Here is an 18414-nt window from a genome sequence, read left to right on the forward strand (position 1 = left end):
CGTCAGCAAAAATTGATGACAACTTATGAATCATTGCAGAGCGAAAAAAGAAACTTGTAGTTAAGCTAAGATTTTGGAGTATAACATTGAGCAGCTGATCAATCAGCTTCAACTTTGGAAAGAGCTTCACAAAGTACAAACACTCTTTTGAACAGCGTAATCACATAGCAACGTAGTTTGGTTACTCGGGGAGGGGGCGGGGCATGTGTGGAGTCGAATTGATAAATGAATAATACGCTGTAACCTCTACAGTCCAGAAATTTGGGGGCGATGGTGGCAATATCACTGGACTAGCAATCCAGACGCCCAGATTAATGCCTTTGGGATACAGGATTAAATTCCACCATGACAACTGGTGGAATCTAAAAATTCAATTAATAAAATCTAGAATTGAAAGTTAGTCTCAGTAATGTGGAGTTGCCGGTGTTGGACTGGGGTAGGCACAGTAAGTCGTCTCACAACACCAGGGTCAAGTCCAACAGGTTTATTTGACAGCATGGGCTTTCGGAGCGTTGCCACTTCATCAGGTGAGTGCTCACCTGATGAAGGGGCAATGCTCCAAAAGCTCATGCTACCAAATAAACCTGCCGGACTTTAACCTGGTATTGTGAGACTGGTCTCAGTAATGGTGACCATGACAACTGTCATCGACTGTTATTAAAAGCCAACTGGTTCAAAAATGTCCTATCAGAAAAGAAATCTGCAATCCTTACCGGTGTGGCCTACATGTGATTCCAGACCCACAGCAATGTGGTTGACTCATACTTGCCCTCTGAAATGGCAGAGCAAACCACTCAGTTCAAGGGTGATTCAGGAACAAACAAAGAACAAAGAACAGTACAGCACAGGAAACAGGCCCTTCGGCCCTCCAAGCCTGTGCCGCTCCTTGGTCCAACTAGACCATTCGTTTGTATCCCTCCATTCCCAGGCTGCTCATGTGACTATCCAGGTAAGTCTTAAACGATGTCAGCGTGCCTGCCTCCACCACCCTACTTGGCAGCGCATTCCAGGCTCCCACCACCCTCTGTGCAAAAAACGTCCCTCTGATGTCTGAGTTATACTTCGCCCCTCTCAGCTTGAGCCCGTGACCCCTCGTGATCGTCACCTCCGACCTGGGAAAAAGCTTCCCACTGTTCACCCTATCTATACCCTTCATAATCTTGTATACCTCTATTAGATCTCCCCTCATTCTCCGTCTTTCCAAGGAGGACAACCCCAGTCTACCCAATCTCTCCTCATAGCTAAGACCCTCCATACCAGGCAACAAATGCTGCACTTGCCAAAGATGCCTACGTCCCTTGAAAAGATTTTTTAAGATCCATTGTTTGGAAAAGTAAGCTTTCCAGAATTTTTTCTGAGCAATCCCAAGCAACTTTGGCAGCAGAAATATGGAAAGTACAGTATTTGGATGAATGAAACAATTTTAATCATTGCTTTATAACATTTTATCACTGTTTTAAGCCTCAGGTGAATGTCATATCTACAGTATTCTCCAATTCACACACTCGTGGTCAGACATTTCAACGTCATTCTGTCATCCAGAAAATTCCGAAAGCCAGCAGGGAGTTGATCCCAAGCATTCTGGACTGGAGAGGTTAAAGTGCATTACCGAAGAAACATATTGAAAAAAACTGACTTCAGGTTATCCACCAACATACCTCACTCCATCACATCCATAGCTAACATACCTCCTTCAATCACATCCATAGTTACACATTGTTAAAATCAGCTTTACTAATTTCCATAATAATTCCTCAATTTGGGGGAGGGGATGGTGAATCAATGAAAACTGGTTTTGAAGAAGAAAAATCAATTCCCATTCTTTCTTCTGAAAGATCAAGACTGGAAAAGTATGTAAATTGCACCCACAAATGTCACACTGCACACTGAAGAGCCTGAGTAATGACTCCAGCAAGGTTATAAATAAAATGGTTACATTGTACACCATGATTGCAATATTTCATTCATAGCCAATGGAATAAAGTTGAGACCTGGCATCAACCATTTTGTACTTCCAATTAGACTTTGAAAATATTTTTGCTCATTCCAGTCAAAGTCTACATAAAATTCTTAGTTTAAATATGAAATTGTGTGGTGTTTTGACATTTGGCTGCTCAAGTATACAGCAATGATTTTTTTATTTTAACATGGATCACAAAGTGAACAAAAACACTTCTTGGAAGAATTGATCGTGGAATGCAGCAGTCCACTGGTCCACATATAGCTTTTTAGGTTTTGTTACAATAAAACAGAGTCCTGTTTATATCTGAAATTTGCTGCAGTTAATTTTCTGTTGTAGCTTCTAAACTTCTGAAAGGAATGCAGCGCCTTGGCCTCATCATACGTCTCTGACTGTGCAAGCTTTACTCCAGGGTTTCTTCAACAGTGACAACATCTGCTGCTGGAACTGAAAGCAGCAGCAGTCATATGATATGGCACAATAAATATAGAAAATAACTGCACCAACAGCAAAAACTCTGCCAACAGATTCAACAAGGCATTCAAGCGCAACAATAGTAGGACAGAAGTCCATGTCTTATGCACATAACAAACTCACATACGTGTAAGGATTTCAACTTTGAAAAATAACCCAAGTAGTCACTTCAAAGAAGAGCAAGCTAAACACTAAGCATTAGGGGAATTAGAAAATGACACAGTGTGACTGAATATGGGAATTTTGAAAAGGCGTTTAAAGGCAAGGACAGAGCAAGAGGCACGACAAAATAGTCAAGTAAAAATAGTTCAGAGTGAACAGACAGTTGAAAGCTCTGGAACTAATGATGGAACAGAATAAAAAGGAAGCCAACACTGGAGGAACTTTGAATACCGAATCAGGGTGGAGGTGATTATAGGCCATGGGCAAGCATGCTGATTTGTGGATGAGAATTTTTAAAAACATTTCTTTAAGGATAGGAAGCCAATGTAGGTTAAAGTGAAGGGCAAGCAGGACTTTTACAACTGGGCAGAAAGGAATTTTGACAAATTGAAATTTGCAGGTCAGGATTAAAAGGCAAATGATGACAAAAACACGAGTACCAGTTTTATGTGTAGTGGGGGCAGAAACAGGCAACATGGAGACGAAAACAAGAGCAAATTATCTGTATATTTCACCCTTAATGTAATATAACTTCCCACGGCACTTCATAGCATGGTAAAATGAACTATAACAAAGGTATTAGATCAGAGGACCAAAACTTTGGTCAAAGAGGTAGCTTACAAGGAGCATCTTAAAGGAACAAAGAGGTGTGCAAGGAAGGAATTCCAGAACTTTGGGACTAGGAAACTGAAGACAGAAGCAATGGTAGATCAAGTAAAATTGTAGATATCAAGAGGTCATAGAGGTTTACAGCATGGAAATAGGCCCTCCGCCCTTTTTTTTAAACCCCTAAACTAATCCTAATTGCCTGCATTTGGCCCATATCCCTCTATACCCATCGTACCCATGTAACAATCTAAATGTCTTTTAAAAGATAAAATTGTACCCGCCTCTACTACCTCTGGCAGCTCGTTCCAGACACTCACCACCCTCTGTGTGAACAAGTTGCCCCTCTGGACACTTTTGTATCTCTCCCCTCTCACCTTAAACCTATGCCCTCTAGTTTTAGACTCCCCTACCTTTGGGAAGATATTGACTATCGAGCTTGTCTATGCCCCTCATTATTTTGTAGACCTCTATAATGTCACCCCTCAGCCTCCCATGCTCCAGAGAAAAAAGTCCCAGTCTATTCAGCCTCTCCTTATAACTCAATCCATCAAGTCCCAGTAGCATCCTAGTAAATCTTTTCTGCACTCTTTCTAGTTTAATAATATCCTTTCTATAATAGGGTGACCAGAATTGCACACAGTATTCCAAGTGTGGCCTTACCAATGTCTTGTACAACTTCAACAAGACGTCCGAACTCCTGTATTCAATGTTCTGACCGATGAAACCAAGCATTCCGAATACCTTCTTCACCACTCTGTCCACCTGTGACTCCACTTTCAAGGAGCTATGAACATGTACCCCTAGATCTCTTTGCTCTGTAACTCTCCCCAGCGCCCTACCATTAACTGAGTAAGTCCTGCCCTGGTTCAATCTACCAAAACGCATTACCTCACATTTGTCTCCAAATTAAATGAGCACAGATAGCGGAGCGACTGGAGACACACTGGAGGAGGATGGTGTGGTCAACTGTGTTAAAGAATACAGACAGTTGAGAAGGACGAGGAGTGATAGCTCACCTTTTCACAGTAATACAAGATGCAATTTGTGACCGAAGCAAGAATCCAATTGGACGGATTCAAACATGGAGTCCCTGGAAAGGAGGGCATTAATTTGGGTGGAGACAATTCATTCAAGGATGTGCATTCAATAAGTCGTGCCAGGATTCAATTCAAAAACCATTTCTAGCATGTACACAAATTAATTGTAAAGCAAATATTCAGTAGTAAAAATAGTTGTAGAATTAGATCCATAGAATCCCTACAGTGCAGAAGGAGGCCATACGGCCCATTGAGTCTGACTTTTACATCTTTGGACTTAAGGGAAGTGGTTGATTGTTAGAGCCAAGTATCATCAGAGACCATAAAAGTAGATACCATTCAATAACACCTTACCCTTGGAGGGCAAATCCTTCCTGCAATTTAAGGAAGGGAATAGAAATGACCCTGGTAATTATAGACCGGTTAGTCTTACTTCGGTGGTCGGTAAATTGATGGAAAAGGTCCTAAGGGATGGGATTTACGACCATTTAGAAAGATGCGGATTAATCCGGGATAGTCAGCACGGATTCGTGAAGGGCAAGTCGTGCCTCACAAATTTGATTGAATTATTTGAGGAGGTAACTAAGCGTGTTGATGAAGGTAGGGCAGTTAATGTCATATACATGGATTTTAGTAAGGCGTTTGATAAGGTCCCCCATGGTCGGCTTATGATGAAAGTAAGGAGGTGTGGGATAGAGGGAAAGTTGGCCGATTGGATAGGTAACTGGCTATCTGATCGAAGACAGAGGGTGGTGGTGGATGGAAAATTTTCAGACTGGAGGCAGGTTGCTAGCGGAGTGCCGCAGGGATCAGTGCTTGGTCCTCTGCTCTGTGATTTTTATTAATGACTTAGAGGAAGGGGCTGAAGGATGGATCAGTAAATTTGCTGATGACACCAAGATTGGTGGAGTAGTGGATGAGGTGGAGGGCTGTTGTAGGCTGCAAAGAGACATAGATAGGATGCAAAGCTGGGCTGAAAAATGGCAAATGGAGTTTAACCCTGATAAATGTGACATCCTTGAATGCACATCCTTGAATGTATTGTCTCCACCCAAATTAATGCCCTCCTTTCCAGGGACTCCATGTTTGAATCCGTCCAATTGGATTCTTGCTTCGGTCACAAATCGCATCTTGTATTACTGTGAAAGGGTGAGCTATCACTCCTCGTCCTTCTCAACTGTCTGTCATTTTGGTAGGACTAATTTAAATGTGAATTACAGGGTCAAAGGTAGGGTTCTGAAGACTGTGGAGGAACAGAGAGATCTTGGGGTCCATATCCACAGATCTCTAAAGGTTGCCACTCAAGTGGATAGAGCTGTGAAGAAGGCCCATAGTGTGTTAGCTTTTATTAACAGGGGGTTGGAGTTTAAGAGCCGTGGGGTTATGCTGCAACTGTACAGGACCTTGGTGAGACCACATTTGGAATATTGTGTGCAGTTCTGGTCACCGCACTATGAGAAGGATGTGGAAGCGCTGGAAAGAGTGCAGAGGAGATTTACCAGGATGCTGCCTGGTTTGGAGGGCAGGTCTTATGAGGAAAGGTTGAGGGAGCTAGGGCTGTTCTCTCTGGAGCGGAGGCGGCTGAGGGGAGACTTAATAGAGGTTTATAAAATGATGAAGGGGATAGATAGAGTGAACGTTCAAAGACTATTTCCTCGGGTGGATGGAGCTATTACAAGGGGGCATAACTATAGGGTTCGTGGTGGGAGATATAGGAAGGATATCAGAGGTAGGTTCTTTACGCAGAGAGTGGTTGGGGTGTGGAATGGACTGCCTGCAGTGATAGTGGAGTCAGACACTTTAGGAACATTTAAGCGGTTATTGGATAGGCACATGGAGCACACCAGGATGATAGGGAGTGGGATAGCTTGATCTTGGTTTCAGATAAAGCTCGGCACAACATCGTGGGCCGAAGGGCCTGTTCTGTGCTGTACTGTCCTATGTTCTAATTAGTCAGAATGGATGAATTAAGCCACAAACCAAGGCAGTACGTATTCCTAGGTTAGTTGCAAATTTACCTTCTCCTTCAACCACCCCTCTTCTGCCAAATAGTGCTTTGGGACATTGTCTGAGGAAAGGGGTAGAAATGTGTTTATCCTGTTCCCTTATTGCACTTACTCCTGTATCAAAGAAAACTGCTGTAGCAGATTGATCTGATTTTTCCAGTTTCCATGTGGAAAAACACCTGGTTTCTACTTCCTTTCAGTAAGATCTCTGGTACAACATACTGACACTGCATTCTGATATCTCTCAATCAAGGAACAAAGAACAAAGACAATTACAGCACAGGAACAGGCCCTCAGGCCCTCCAAGCCTGCACCAACCATGCTGCCCGACTGAAGGGCTTTAAAATGCAGCTGTGTGTAATTTAATGCAATTCAAGTGCAGCTTTGACTTGGCTGGGTATGCTGTTGTAGTTTCCAGTGCTTAGGCCAATGCCAGGTAATCTAGCCGATTTTACCCCCTTGACTTGATCCCACAATCCTCCAACTCAGGTAATTCTTCTGCCAACTGAACCAAACTGACAATGTATGACTATGTGGAAATATGTTCAGCACAACTGAAACTTACACTAACGATCAATAACATAGAAGTTACATTCATGCAATACAACTTAATTTTTTCTGATAGATTTTGAGATTTTGATGAATGTGAAAAAAATATGATCTGATACCATGCAATAGCACAACTGCCTTTTAGAATTGTGGGATTATATACTCCTAATATTTCTCAAGGTCTGCATAATTCTTTTAAAAAGGACGGAATAAGTAATTACTTGGAGTGAAATGCTATGGTACAAATGAGTCACTTTATGTGATCGCTTACAAAACGATGCTCTAATATTTGCAAGGAGGCTCTACATAAAAATTACCGAACAGTAAATCCTCTATTTCACTATTCTTTGCTGTAATCAACTCCAAGTTTTGGAAGCAACAAACTCTGGTACAATCCCACCACCACCCCACCCCCAAATATTTTCTCCTTCAATTGCCTACTGTAATAGTCTACTTTGTGCTGTAAAGTATATTGGCATCATCTCCAGTTTCAATCAACATTTGGAAATGGATACTATAGAGTGTGTTACATAGCTGTAATTCAATCAGAGTGCTCTGATGAGGTCAAACTGAGAGCGCAGAACAATTTAAGAATGCCTGGAGAACAGAGATTGAATTTCAGACTTGTAGCTCAGCAAAGCAGCTTTTATGTACATAAAAAAAGCAAACCTACAATCTTGAACTGCAAGAATTTAAAATATGTAACACTCTTCTAATCCCACTGCAGAAGTGATCAACTGATGGGAGTGGAAAGTTAATAGCTGTGAGAAATAATATCAGGAGTTGTTTGGGTCCAAGAATCACACTAGCTAAACCTTTTTGAGGTGCAGAGTGATCTGCTTGTAGTCAATAAGTACAATTTATAATAACTAGATTGAGCTTGTTTTAACGAAGTAAGCACTGTAGTTTGTGTTGCCACTAGACCACAAAGCAAATTATCTGCTCTGTTCGAGACCATGATCAAACACATGTACATAAATATATTAAAATTCTTCAGTGTCGGATGTACTCTGTTTATCGTACCAAAGATGCGTGGGTCAGGTGGATTGGATGCTAAATTGCCCTTAGTTTCAGGGGGGCTAGCTAGGGTAAATGCATGGGGTTATGGGGATAGGGCCTGGGTGGGATTGTGGTTGGTGCAGACTCGATGGGCCAAATAGCCTCCTTCTGCACTGTAGGATTCTATGATCCTATGATATTTCCGACCATTGCATTTTGTTCACTGGTTTAAAAACAAAAGATCGAAATGGAAAAGGTAGGAAATCTATGAATCAACCACAAAAACAGGTTAAAAAAAACTCAATAAGAAACCACCAACCACCAAGAACCAACAAAAATAACCAATTCTAAATAATTGGACAAGAAACAGACCAATAAGCAAATTAATCAAATCAAAATGCTTTCCAGAAAGTCTTCTGTAACTACAATTTCTATATATGCAATACAAGGTCAACAAATAGGAATATCAATTTCACAACTGCATAATCAACTTTTATATACCTTAATAGCTCCATTGAATTTCACACTGGAAGGCTGAAATCGCAGAGTCTGGGATTAAGCAAAGTCAACATGGATTTATGAAAGGGAAATCATGTTTGACAAACTTACTGGAAATTTTGGAGGACGTAACTAGCAGAATAGATAAAGGGTGAACCAGTGGATGTGTTGTATTTGTCTTTTCAGAAAGCTTTTAATAATGTCCCATGTTAGATAGTGTGCAAAATTAAAGTTTTTGGGATTGGGGTTACTATATTGGCATGGATTGAGAATTGGTTAGCAATAAGGAAACAGATGGATCTTTTTCAAGTGGCAGGCTGTGACTACTGGGGTCCCAAAGGGATCTGTGTTTAGGCTCCAGCTTTCACAATATACATCAAAGATTTGGATGAGAGAGACAAAAGTAATGTTTGCAAGGTAGTGGGAATGAGTGGTGAGGAGGATGTTAAGAGGCTTTAAGGTGATTTAGGCAAGGTGAGTATGCAAATACATGGCAGATGCAAAATAATATGAATAAATGTGAAGTTATGCACCTCAGACGAAGAAACAGAATGGCAGAATATTATTTAAATAGCGATATATTGGGAAAAGTTGACATACAAAGGGACCTGAATGTTCTAGTACATCAGTCACAGAAAGCAAGCATGTAGATACAGCAAACAGTTAGGAAGACAAATGATATGTTGGCCTTCATTGCAAAAGGTTTTGAGTACAGGAGCAAGGATGATTTACTGCAGCTGCACAGGGCCTCGGTGAGACCACATCTGGAGCAGTGTGTGCAGTTTTGATCTCCATATCTAAGAAAGGATATACCTGCCATGGAAGGAATGCAGTGAAGGTTCCTGGAATGTAGGATTGTCAAACGGAGAGAGATTGGGTCGACTCACCCTGCATTCACTGGAATTTTTAAGAATGAAGAGGGGTCTAATTGAAACATATATAATTCTGACAGGGCTGAACAGACTGGATGCAAGGATGTTGTTTCCTTTGGCTGGGGGAGGGGTCCAGAACAAGTGGTCACAGCCTCAGGATATGGGGTAGGCCATTTAGGACTAGGATGAGGGGAACTTCTTCACTCAAGAGGGTGCTGAATCTATGGAATTCTCTATCACAAAAGGTTGTGGCGTCCAAGACACTAAACATAGTTCAGAAGGAAGTAGATAGATTTCCAGATTCTGAATGGGTCAAGGAGCATGGTGCTGCGATAGAGAATCAGCCATGATCATACTGAATGGCGCAACAGGCTTGAAGGGCAGAATGGCCGACTCCTGCTCCGATTTTCCGTGTTTCTACATTAACTTGATATTTTTGCCCAGTGCTGTAATTCTGCTAGCTAATTATAGATCATTCAGTTTAAACATGAATACATGTTCATGTATTCAAAATACATCAGATTTAGCCAAACCAATAGTATTGCTAAAAATTTCTAATTATTGGTTAGAATTTAAGAAAAGTTAAAAGGCAGATTTGAAAGTTTTTATTCAGGCCAATTGCATAGTGTGTTTTAATGTGTGCCTGAAAAAGGAGGCAGAAAGTGTAGACTAAACTTGGAACCAAAAGTCTATATTCCAAAACACCAGTTGTCCAGAATTCTTTTGAGCAGACCCAAGCAACTCACGGTTTTTCCAAGAAGTTAGATATAGCTCTTAGGGCGAAAGTGGTCAAAAAATATGGGGGTGGGGGAGGTGGAATCAGGCCATCAGTTGGATGATAAGCCTCAAAAGGGCCAAATGGACTACTCCTGCTCCTATTTTCTATGTTTGTATGTTTCTACTGGACATATTTTGCTTAATTTTGATCAATAAATCCTTCTTCCTCAGAGCTCATATATTTCCACATGTAACGTTACAGAATGCATATTAAATTATCAATGTAAACTGTAAGATTTGAATCAGTTTGCAATTTACCAAAACAATATTTTTATTTCAGGAAGCATATCAAGCTGAGAGAGAGGGAGGGAAGGAAGGAAGGAAGAGGAGTGCAGAAAGAAAGGCAGGAGGGCAGACAGAGAGACAAGGCAAGAAAAAGTTTAAAAAGAGAAACAAGACACTACAGAAATATGCAAAATTCAGACATCCGACGCAAAGGAGAGAGCAGGTTCTAAGAAGGATCTTAAAAGGAGGCAAGGAAAGTGTAGGGGCTGGGGTAGCAAAGAAGAAATTCCAGAGATTAGATATAGGCAGCCAAGAACAGTCGACAATTGTGGGGTGTGAAAAAGAGAAGGATACATGTAGTCAGAGTGGCAAGTAGAAATTCATCACACTGTTTTGGAGCAGGAAAAGGTGAGGAGATAATGAACAAATGAAAAATGGCATCTCCAACACCAAATTAAGCAGCACAGTGGAACTTAAGGAAATGGTCAGAAGCTACAGAACAATTTGGACAAAATATCCACATGTAGGGGAGAACATTTTTCCTTGCAGGAAATTAGTGACCGATTCAGGTTTTTATGATAATCCAGCAGCCAAAAGATTCTCCTGAAGTCAATGTTGCAGGTGGCCATGGTTGGTTTTGATGTTACAGCACCAGGCTGTTGCTATACTGCTGGTGCAATGTAAGCTTTAGTATTAATGAAGAATGTTTCAATTTACTGGTCTTCAATCTCCATGAATTTGCCATTGTTTAATGTGATAACTGTGCATTGTAACGTCAAGCAACATGCTGTGTTCAATTTCAGATTAAGATGACACAGATGTCATTGCACATGTCCCTGATCCATCCCCTCCTGTTGTAATTTATAAAATTAATTCACCCAACTGCAGAATTTTAATTGTTGTGCAACATATCGTCTAACTGCTAATAAAGACAATGACATATTTTGCTTTAAAAAATTTAAAATGGACATGCATGTATTGATGAGCATTAAGAGAAAAGCAACCCTAACTTAAAAGTAATTATACATCTAGAGTGAAGGTAGGAGTGTTAAACTGAATAGATAAACGGTGGCCCAGAATGTTACTTCACTGTGAAAAGGACACAAAACCACAAATTTAAATGATTGAAAACCGACCACAGGAAAACAACATCTTGAATAATTCATCAGATAAGGCTGCACGGCAAGCGACACGGAGTTTCAGAGTGCTGTTCAATACTACGCTGAATTCATCAACACAGATTGTATTTGATGGGCAAAAGGCATTTTCTTACACTTGACCTTTTATTGTCTTATAAATAAAGACCACATACATTCTATTCCCATGTCGTAAAGTATTTAGAACTGGATATGTAACTACCCCTCATAACAAACCAAATCAGCAAAGGTAGTCTTGAGGGCATGTTCATCGACTGTATGCACAAGAACACAAGCAATGGAAGCAGGAGCAAGCCACCAAGCCCTTCAAGCTTGTCCTGCCATTCAATACAATCATGGCTCATCTATGCCGGCCTCAACTCCTTTTCAGTGCCATTTCCCCATAGCCCTTTATTCCTTGATCTATCAAATATTTATCCACCTCCACTTTAATACTTCTAATGATCCAGCCTCCACTAGCCTTTGGGGCAAAGAATTCCAGAGATTCACCACCCTCTGCAAAATTCAGTCTTAAATGACCAGCCCTTTATCTTGTAGTGATGTCCCCTTGTCCAAGACTCTCCCACTAATGAAAACATCTCACCATCTATCCTGTCAAGCCCCTTCAGGATCTTATATGCTTGAACAAGGTCACCCCTCACTCTGCTAAACTCCAAGGAATACAGATCCAGACGATTTAGTCTCTCTTGATACTACAATCCTCTCATCCCAGGATTAGCCTGGTGAATCTCCTTTGGACTGAACTCCAATATTACTATATCCTTTTTTAGGTAAGTGGACCAAAACTGTATGCAATATTCCAGGTCAGGCCTCACCAATACCCTGTACAACTGCAACAAAACGCCTCTATTTTTAAACTCCAGCCCCTTTGCAATGAAGGCCAAAATGCTGTTTGCCATTTTAACTAGTTGTTGGACCTGCCTGCTAGCTTTTTATGATTTATGCACAAGAACACAAAGATCCCTCTGTGCTTCACTCACCTACAGTTACTCTCCATTTAGATAATAATCTGCCTTTTGACTCCTATTACCCAAGTGCAAGACCTCACACTTCCCCACATTAAACTCCATTTGCCAGGTTTTCGCCCAGTCACCCAACCTATATCCCATTGCAGAGTCACAATATCCTCATCACGTGTCCTTCCACTTATCTTCGTATCATGGGCAAATTTGGAAACCTTGCTTTCTGTTCCTTCCTCCCGGTCATTAATGTAAATACTGAACAATTGCGGACCAAGAACTGATCCCTGCGACACTCCACTAGTTACATCCTTCCATTCAGAAATGGACCTATTTATTCCAACTCTCTGTTTTCTATGTGACAGCTAGTTTTCAACCCACACTAACACACTTCCTCCAATTCCAGGGTTTCGGAACCAACCAGGGAATCATTTATTTTACACTTGTTAACATATGATGAGGCAGGATTAATGATCTCAATGAAGGATCCTCTAGGAAACAGTAATGAATTGAGGGCAAGAAATGAGAGTCTGAAACTCCTGTCTTGAACTTAAACTAGACTGGGAAATAAGTGAAAATGTGAGACGGTAGATGTGGAGAGTTGTAAAGTATTTTGTTAAAAGATATATTCTATTGAGAAACAAAGACTTTACGAGAAGGGTGAATAATTCATGGTTAATGAAGGATGGTAACAATGACTTGGGAGTTATTGCTCAAGATTCTGTTCAGGTTAATGTACAAGTTCAGTCGGCAGTTAGAAAGGCAAATGCGATGTCAGTATTCATGTCGAGAGGGCTAGAATACAAGAGCAGGGATGTACTTCTGAGGCTGTGTAAGGCTCTGGTCAGACCCCATTTGGAGTATTGTGAGCAGTTTTGGACCCCATATCTAAGGAAGGATGTGCTGGCCTTGGAAAGGGTCCAGAGGAGGTTCACAAGAATGATCCCTGGAATGAAGAGCTTGTCGTATGAGGAACGGTCGAGGACTCTGGGTCTGTACTCGTTGGAGTTTAGAAGGATGAGGGGGGATCTTATTGAAACTTACAGGATACTGCGAGGCCTGGATAGAGTGGAAGCGGAGAGGATGTTTCCACTAGTAAGAGAAACTAGGACCGGAAGGCACAGCCTCGGGCTAAAGGGACGATCCTTTAAAACAGAGATGAGGAGGAATTTCTTCAGTCAGTGCGTGGTGAATCTGTGGACTCTTTGCCGTAGAAGGCTGTGGAGGCCAGGTCATTGAGTGTCTTTAAGACAGAGATAGATTAATAAGGTGATCAGGAGTTATGGGGAAAAGGCAGGAGAATGGGGATGAGAAAAAAAATCAGCCATGGTTGAATGGCAGAACAGACTCAATGGATCGAGTGGCCTAATTCTGCTCCTATGTCTTATGGTAAGGATAGTACCAAATTCAATGTACAATGCTGCAATGATTAGTGGTAGGCCAGGAAATTAGAAAAAGTGAGAAATTGTAAAGGAAGACTAAAAGAAAAGATACAAGAATAAACTAGCAAGAAAGAAAACAATGGAGAATAAGAGCTTCTACAAGTCTACGAAAAGGAAGAGAGTAGCTAAAGTAAAGCTTCAATCCTTAAAGGATGAGACTGGGGAATTCATAATGGGAAATGAGAAAATGACAGAGACTTTGATCAGGTATTTTGTATCTGTCTTCACAGTTAAGACCCAAAAGCATTCCAATAGTTGAAAATCAAGAAAGGAGGAGGAACTCAAAACAATCAGGAGAGAAAAGGTTTGAGGAAAACCAATGAGACGAAAGGCTGACAGGTCACCTGGAGCTGATGGCATGCATCTCATGATCTTAAAGTAGCAGCTGCAGATACAGTGGATTCATTGGTCAGGATCTTCCAAAATTTCCCTGAATTCTGCAAAGACCTCAGTGGATTGGAAAACCACAAATGTATTGCCCCAATAAAGGAGAGAAGCAAAAAACAGGAAACCAAAGGCCAGTTAGCCTCACATCTGTCATTATGAAATGCTAAAATCCATTACTGGTAGCAGAACATTTCAAAAACTAATACAATCAAGCAATCAACATAACCGAAAGGACAATAACATTTGACAAATTTATTGGAGTTCATTGAGGCATGGTGGCAGAGTGGTTAGCAGCGCAGACTCACAGCACCAGGGACTCGGGTTTGATTCCTGGCTTGGGTCACTGTCTGTGCGGAGTTTGCAGCTTCTCCCAATGTTTGCGTGGGTTTCCTCCAGGTGCTCTGGTTTCCTCCCATAGTCCGAAAGACGTGCTGGTTAGGTGTATTGGCCATGCTAAATTCTCTCTCAGTTTACCCGAACAGGCACCGGAGTGTGGTGACTAGGGGATTTTCACAGTAATATCATTGCAGTGTTAATGTAAGCCTACTTAACTTTAAAGATGTATGAAGCAGGGCGGATAAAAGGGAGATGAAGCATTTTTGCATTACCGCAGAGATGTTGTCAGAGTATATACAGAGTTCGCTGTATCCAGTGCTTTCAGCTATTTCCTGATATCACATTTAGTGAATCGAATTGGCTGAGGACTAATAGAAGAGGACAAGATTAATTATTCACTCGGCACTTCTGGCTGAAGATGGTTACACTTGTTTCAAACTAGTCTTTTGGTCTGATGTGCTAGGCTCCCCCATTACTGAGGATATAATCATGGAGGGCGAATGGCCTAACTCCTGCTCCTAATTCTCATGTTCTTAAAAGAACCACCTCTCTGTTCTGGGTTTAAACCAAGATGTGAAGAGTTGCACTTTCCCACTGAATAAGAAAAACTAAGGGAACCATCTCGAGCTACACGTACATGCTTCCTGACAGCAGATGGAATAAAAGAGTTGATAATGCCTTGGGACAAAATCCTGGACCCTTTTTGATAGGAATCAGTACTTTTCAAGGTGCCTCACTGCTGTTAGAAAGCAAGTTAAAAGTTTTAACTTCTAAGGAGTCAAGTTCTTAAGACTGGTCTCACCTTTGGTTGAAATTAATTAGTCCTTCAACTGAATTTCTGAATTAATATTTCAATTGGTTACAATATTGATGATTTCATCTCCCATTAACAGAAATTATCTAATCTACTCAACATGCCAAAAAATAGAGCTAATCGGTTTAAAGATTGAAAAATTGCAGAAATAATTAGCTGGCCATTATTACCGTTAGAGTATTAGCGCAACACTTTTGTTGTTAAACTATGCTCAAAGCCATCCAACAGAAGAACACAAACAAGCAGTGCTTTATCAACCGAGCAACAGTGTTTTCATTAGGCGAGAGTGGACAATCCCAGTAGCTTCAGGGTACATTGAATAATTCTATGGATACAATGCCACTGTTGATATTTTCTTTTACAGGGAAGCATCTGCGTGCAACTTAAATTGTCCCCCAAGGGTCTCTAGTGCCCCATTTAATATTTTTCCTCCACTGGAAATGTTACTGAACTCCTCAAAATTCAGCAATCTTTGGTTGATTAGATTTTCAAAGAAAACATGGAGGAAAAATGTAGGCTTCTCATTTTTATGTCAACTGATACAAATTGCAATTGACACTATAATTGCAATTGATAAATATAGTCTTTGTCAATTGCTGGTTGGGTCAAACCGACCAACAGTTTTTAGGCAAACCTTTCAAATTATATTTAAATCTTAGAAAGGCAACTGCACTGGAATAAGCCATTATGTGACAATGGTTGGAAAGCTCAAAATGCATGCACACTATCTGACCTTATCAAGGAGTCCGCCCGGTAATCTTTAAGACAGACATAATTGTTTGCTTACAACCTCAGCAGAAATCCCGTTACAATCATGGTCAACAGCGAGTGGCAAGCCAAATTCTACCCTCTAAGATGATACTATACCCAAAAAAAAGAAACATTTTGTAAATATATTTTTGTGGAACAATTTTCACTGATACACGGCAAGTACTATATTAATAGCACAAGTGAATTTGGACAAACATGGAACCAGATTCTCAAGAAATATTTCACTTAATGCAGTTTTAAATTCTAATTCCTAATTTCACACAGCAAGGTTCACCCTCATGTTGAACAAAATGAAAATTGCACTCTAGTAATTAGACTTCCAAAGTATCCTGTTTTCCAGCAGAAATTCAATGCTGGATTGACTACATTGATACCAGTTATTCTTAGACATTGTATATTAATTGATGCACAGTAGATCAAATCCACTTCGCTCAATTCAAGGTATTTTCACTGGATAATTTCAGCAAGGGAGGTCAGTGATTAACAGTTGTTCGGGTTGAAATCGATGAAATCGCTGGGCCTCTGACGCAAATCTGTCTCGTCACTGGACACAGGTGAGGTCCCAGAGGATTGGAGGATAGCTAATGTGCTCCCGTTATTTAAGAAGGGTAGGAAGGATAACCCGGGTAATTATAGGCCGGTGAGCTTGACGTCCGTGGTCGGGAAGTTGTTGGAGAAGATTCTTAGAGATAGGATGTATGCGCATTTAGAAAGGAATAAACTCATTAACGATAGTCAGCATGGTTTTGAGAGAGGGAGGTCATGCCTCACTAACCTGGTGGAGTTTTTTGAAGAACTGACTAGAATGGTTGATGAGGGAAGGGCCGTGGATGTCGTCTATATGGACTTTAGTAAAGTGTTTGACAAAGTCCCTCATGGTAGGCTGATGAAAAAGGTTGGATCTCATGGGATAAAGGGGGAGGTGGCTAGATGGGTGGAGAACTGGCTTGGTCACAGAAGACAGAGGGTGGTAGTGGAAGGGTCTTTTTCCGGCTGGAGGCCTGTGAGCTCCGAAAGCTTGTGTGGCTTTTGCTACCAAATAAACCTGTTGGACTTTAACCTGGTGTTGTTAAACTTCTTACTAGTGGTGTTCCGCAGGGCTCTGTATTGGGACCGCTGCTGTTTGTGATTTATATAAACGATCTGGAAGAAGGTGGAACTGGGGCGATCAGTAAGTTTGTGGACGACACAAAATTGGCAGGACTTGCAGATAGTGAGGAGCATTGTCAGAGGCTACAGAAGGATATAGATAGGCTGGAAATTTGGGCAAAGAAATGGCAGATGGAGTTCAATCCTGATAAATGCGAAGTGATGCATTTTGGTAGAACTAATGTAGGGAGGAGCTATACGATAAATGGCAGAACCATAAAGGGTGTAGATACGCAGAGGGACCTGGGTGTGCAAGTCCACAGATCTTTGAAGGTGACGTCACAGGTGGAGGTGGTGGTGAAGAAGAAGGCATATGGCATGCTTGCCTTTATAGGACGGGGCATAGAGTATAAAAGTTGGGGTCTGATGTTGCAGTTGTATAGAACGTTGGTTCGGCCGCATTTGGAATACTGCGCCCAGTTCTGGTCGCCACACTACCAGAAGGACGTGGAGGCTTTGGAGAGAGCACAGAGGAGGTTTACCAGGATGTTGACTGGTATGGAGGGGCTTAGTTATGAGGAAAGATTGGGTAAACTGGAGTTGTTCTCCCTGGAAAGACGGAGGATGAGGGGTGTATAAAATTATGAAAGGCATAGATAGGGTGAACGGTGGGAATCTTTTCCCCAGGTCGGTGGTGACGTTCACGAGGGGTCATAGGTTCAAGGTGAAGCGGGGGAGGTTTAACACGGATATCAGAAGGACATATTTTACACAGAGGGTGGTGGGGGCCTGGAATGCGCTGCCAGGTAAGGTGGTGGAGGCACACACTGGGAATGTTTAAGACTTATCTAGATAGCCATATGAACGGAGTGGAATGGAGGGATACAAAAGAATGGTCTAGTTTGGACCAGGGAGCGGCACGGGCTTGGAGGGCCGAAGGGCCTGTTCCTGTGCTGTATTGTTCTTTGGGTTGCACTCCCCGTCTAATACCAATTGCAGAAACATCAGCCAGAGCCATGATCAACAGAAGGAAGCCAGTCATTCTCAAATCAAATGGCTTTGCAACTTCTCATACAAAGAGTTGAGCAAAACAATCTACACAAAACTGCTTTTGTTGGGAGCCTATTCCACAAACCTAATCCTTGGGAAAACAATTTTTAACCTCTCGTTGTGCTCGAGGATCACTGAATTTGAAAATGTGTTGTCCAGTTTCGGTGTTCACAGTGCAGGGTTAAATAACCTGTTTATATCGTAACCTGATGTGGAAAAGCCGGCATTGGATTGGGGTGGG

The 18414-nt window shown here is 41.4% G+C and overlaps 1 protein-coding gene across 1 annotated transcript in view; it reads right to left on the reverse strand.

Moving 5' to 3' along the window:
* hs2st1a (heparan sulfate 2-O-sulfotransferase 1a) overlaps nucleotides 1–18414 on the reverse strand; it is a 205219-nt gene that overhangs the window by 148023 nt on the left and 38782 nt on the right. The gene's annotated exons all lie outside the window — the stretch shown is intronic.

This window comes from Mustelus asterias, chromosome 8 (genome assembly GCF_964213995.1).
Source record: "Mustelus asterias chromosome 8, sMusAst1.hap1.1, whole genome shotgun sequence".
Classification (NCBI taxonomy): domain Eukaryota; kingdom Metazoa; phylum Chordata; class Chondrichthyes; order Carcharhiniformes; family Triakidae; genus Mustelus; species Mustelus asterias.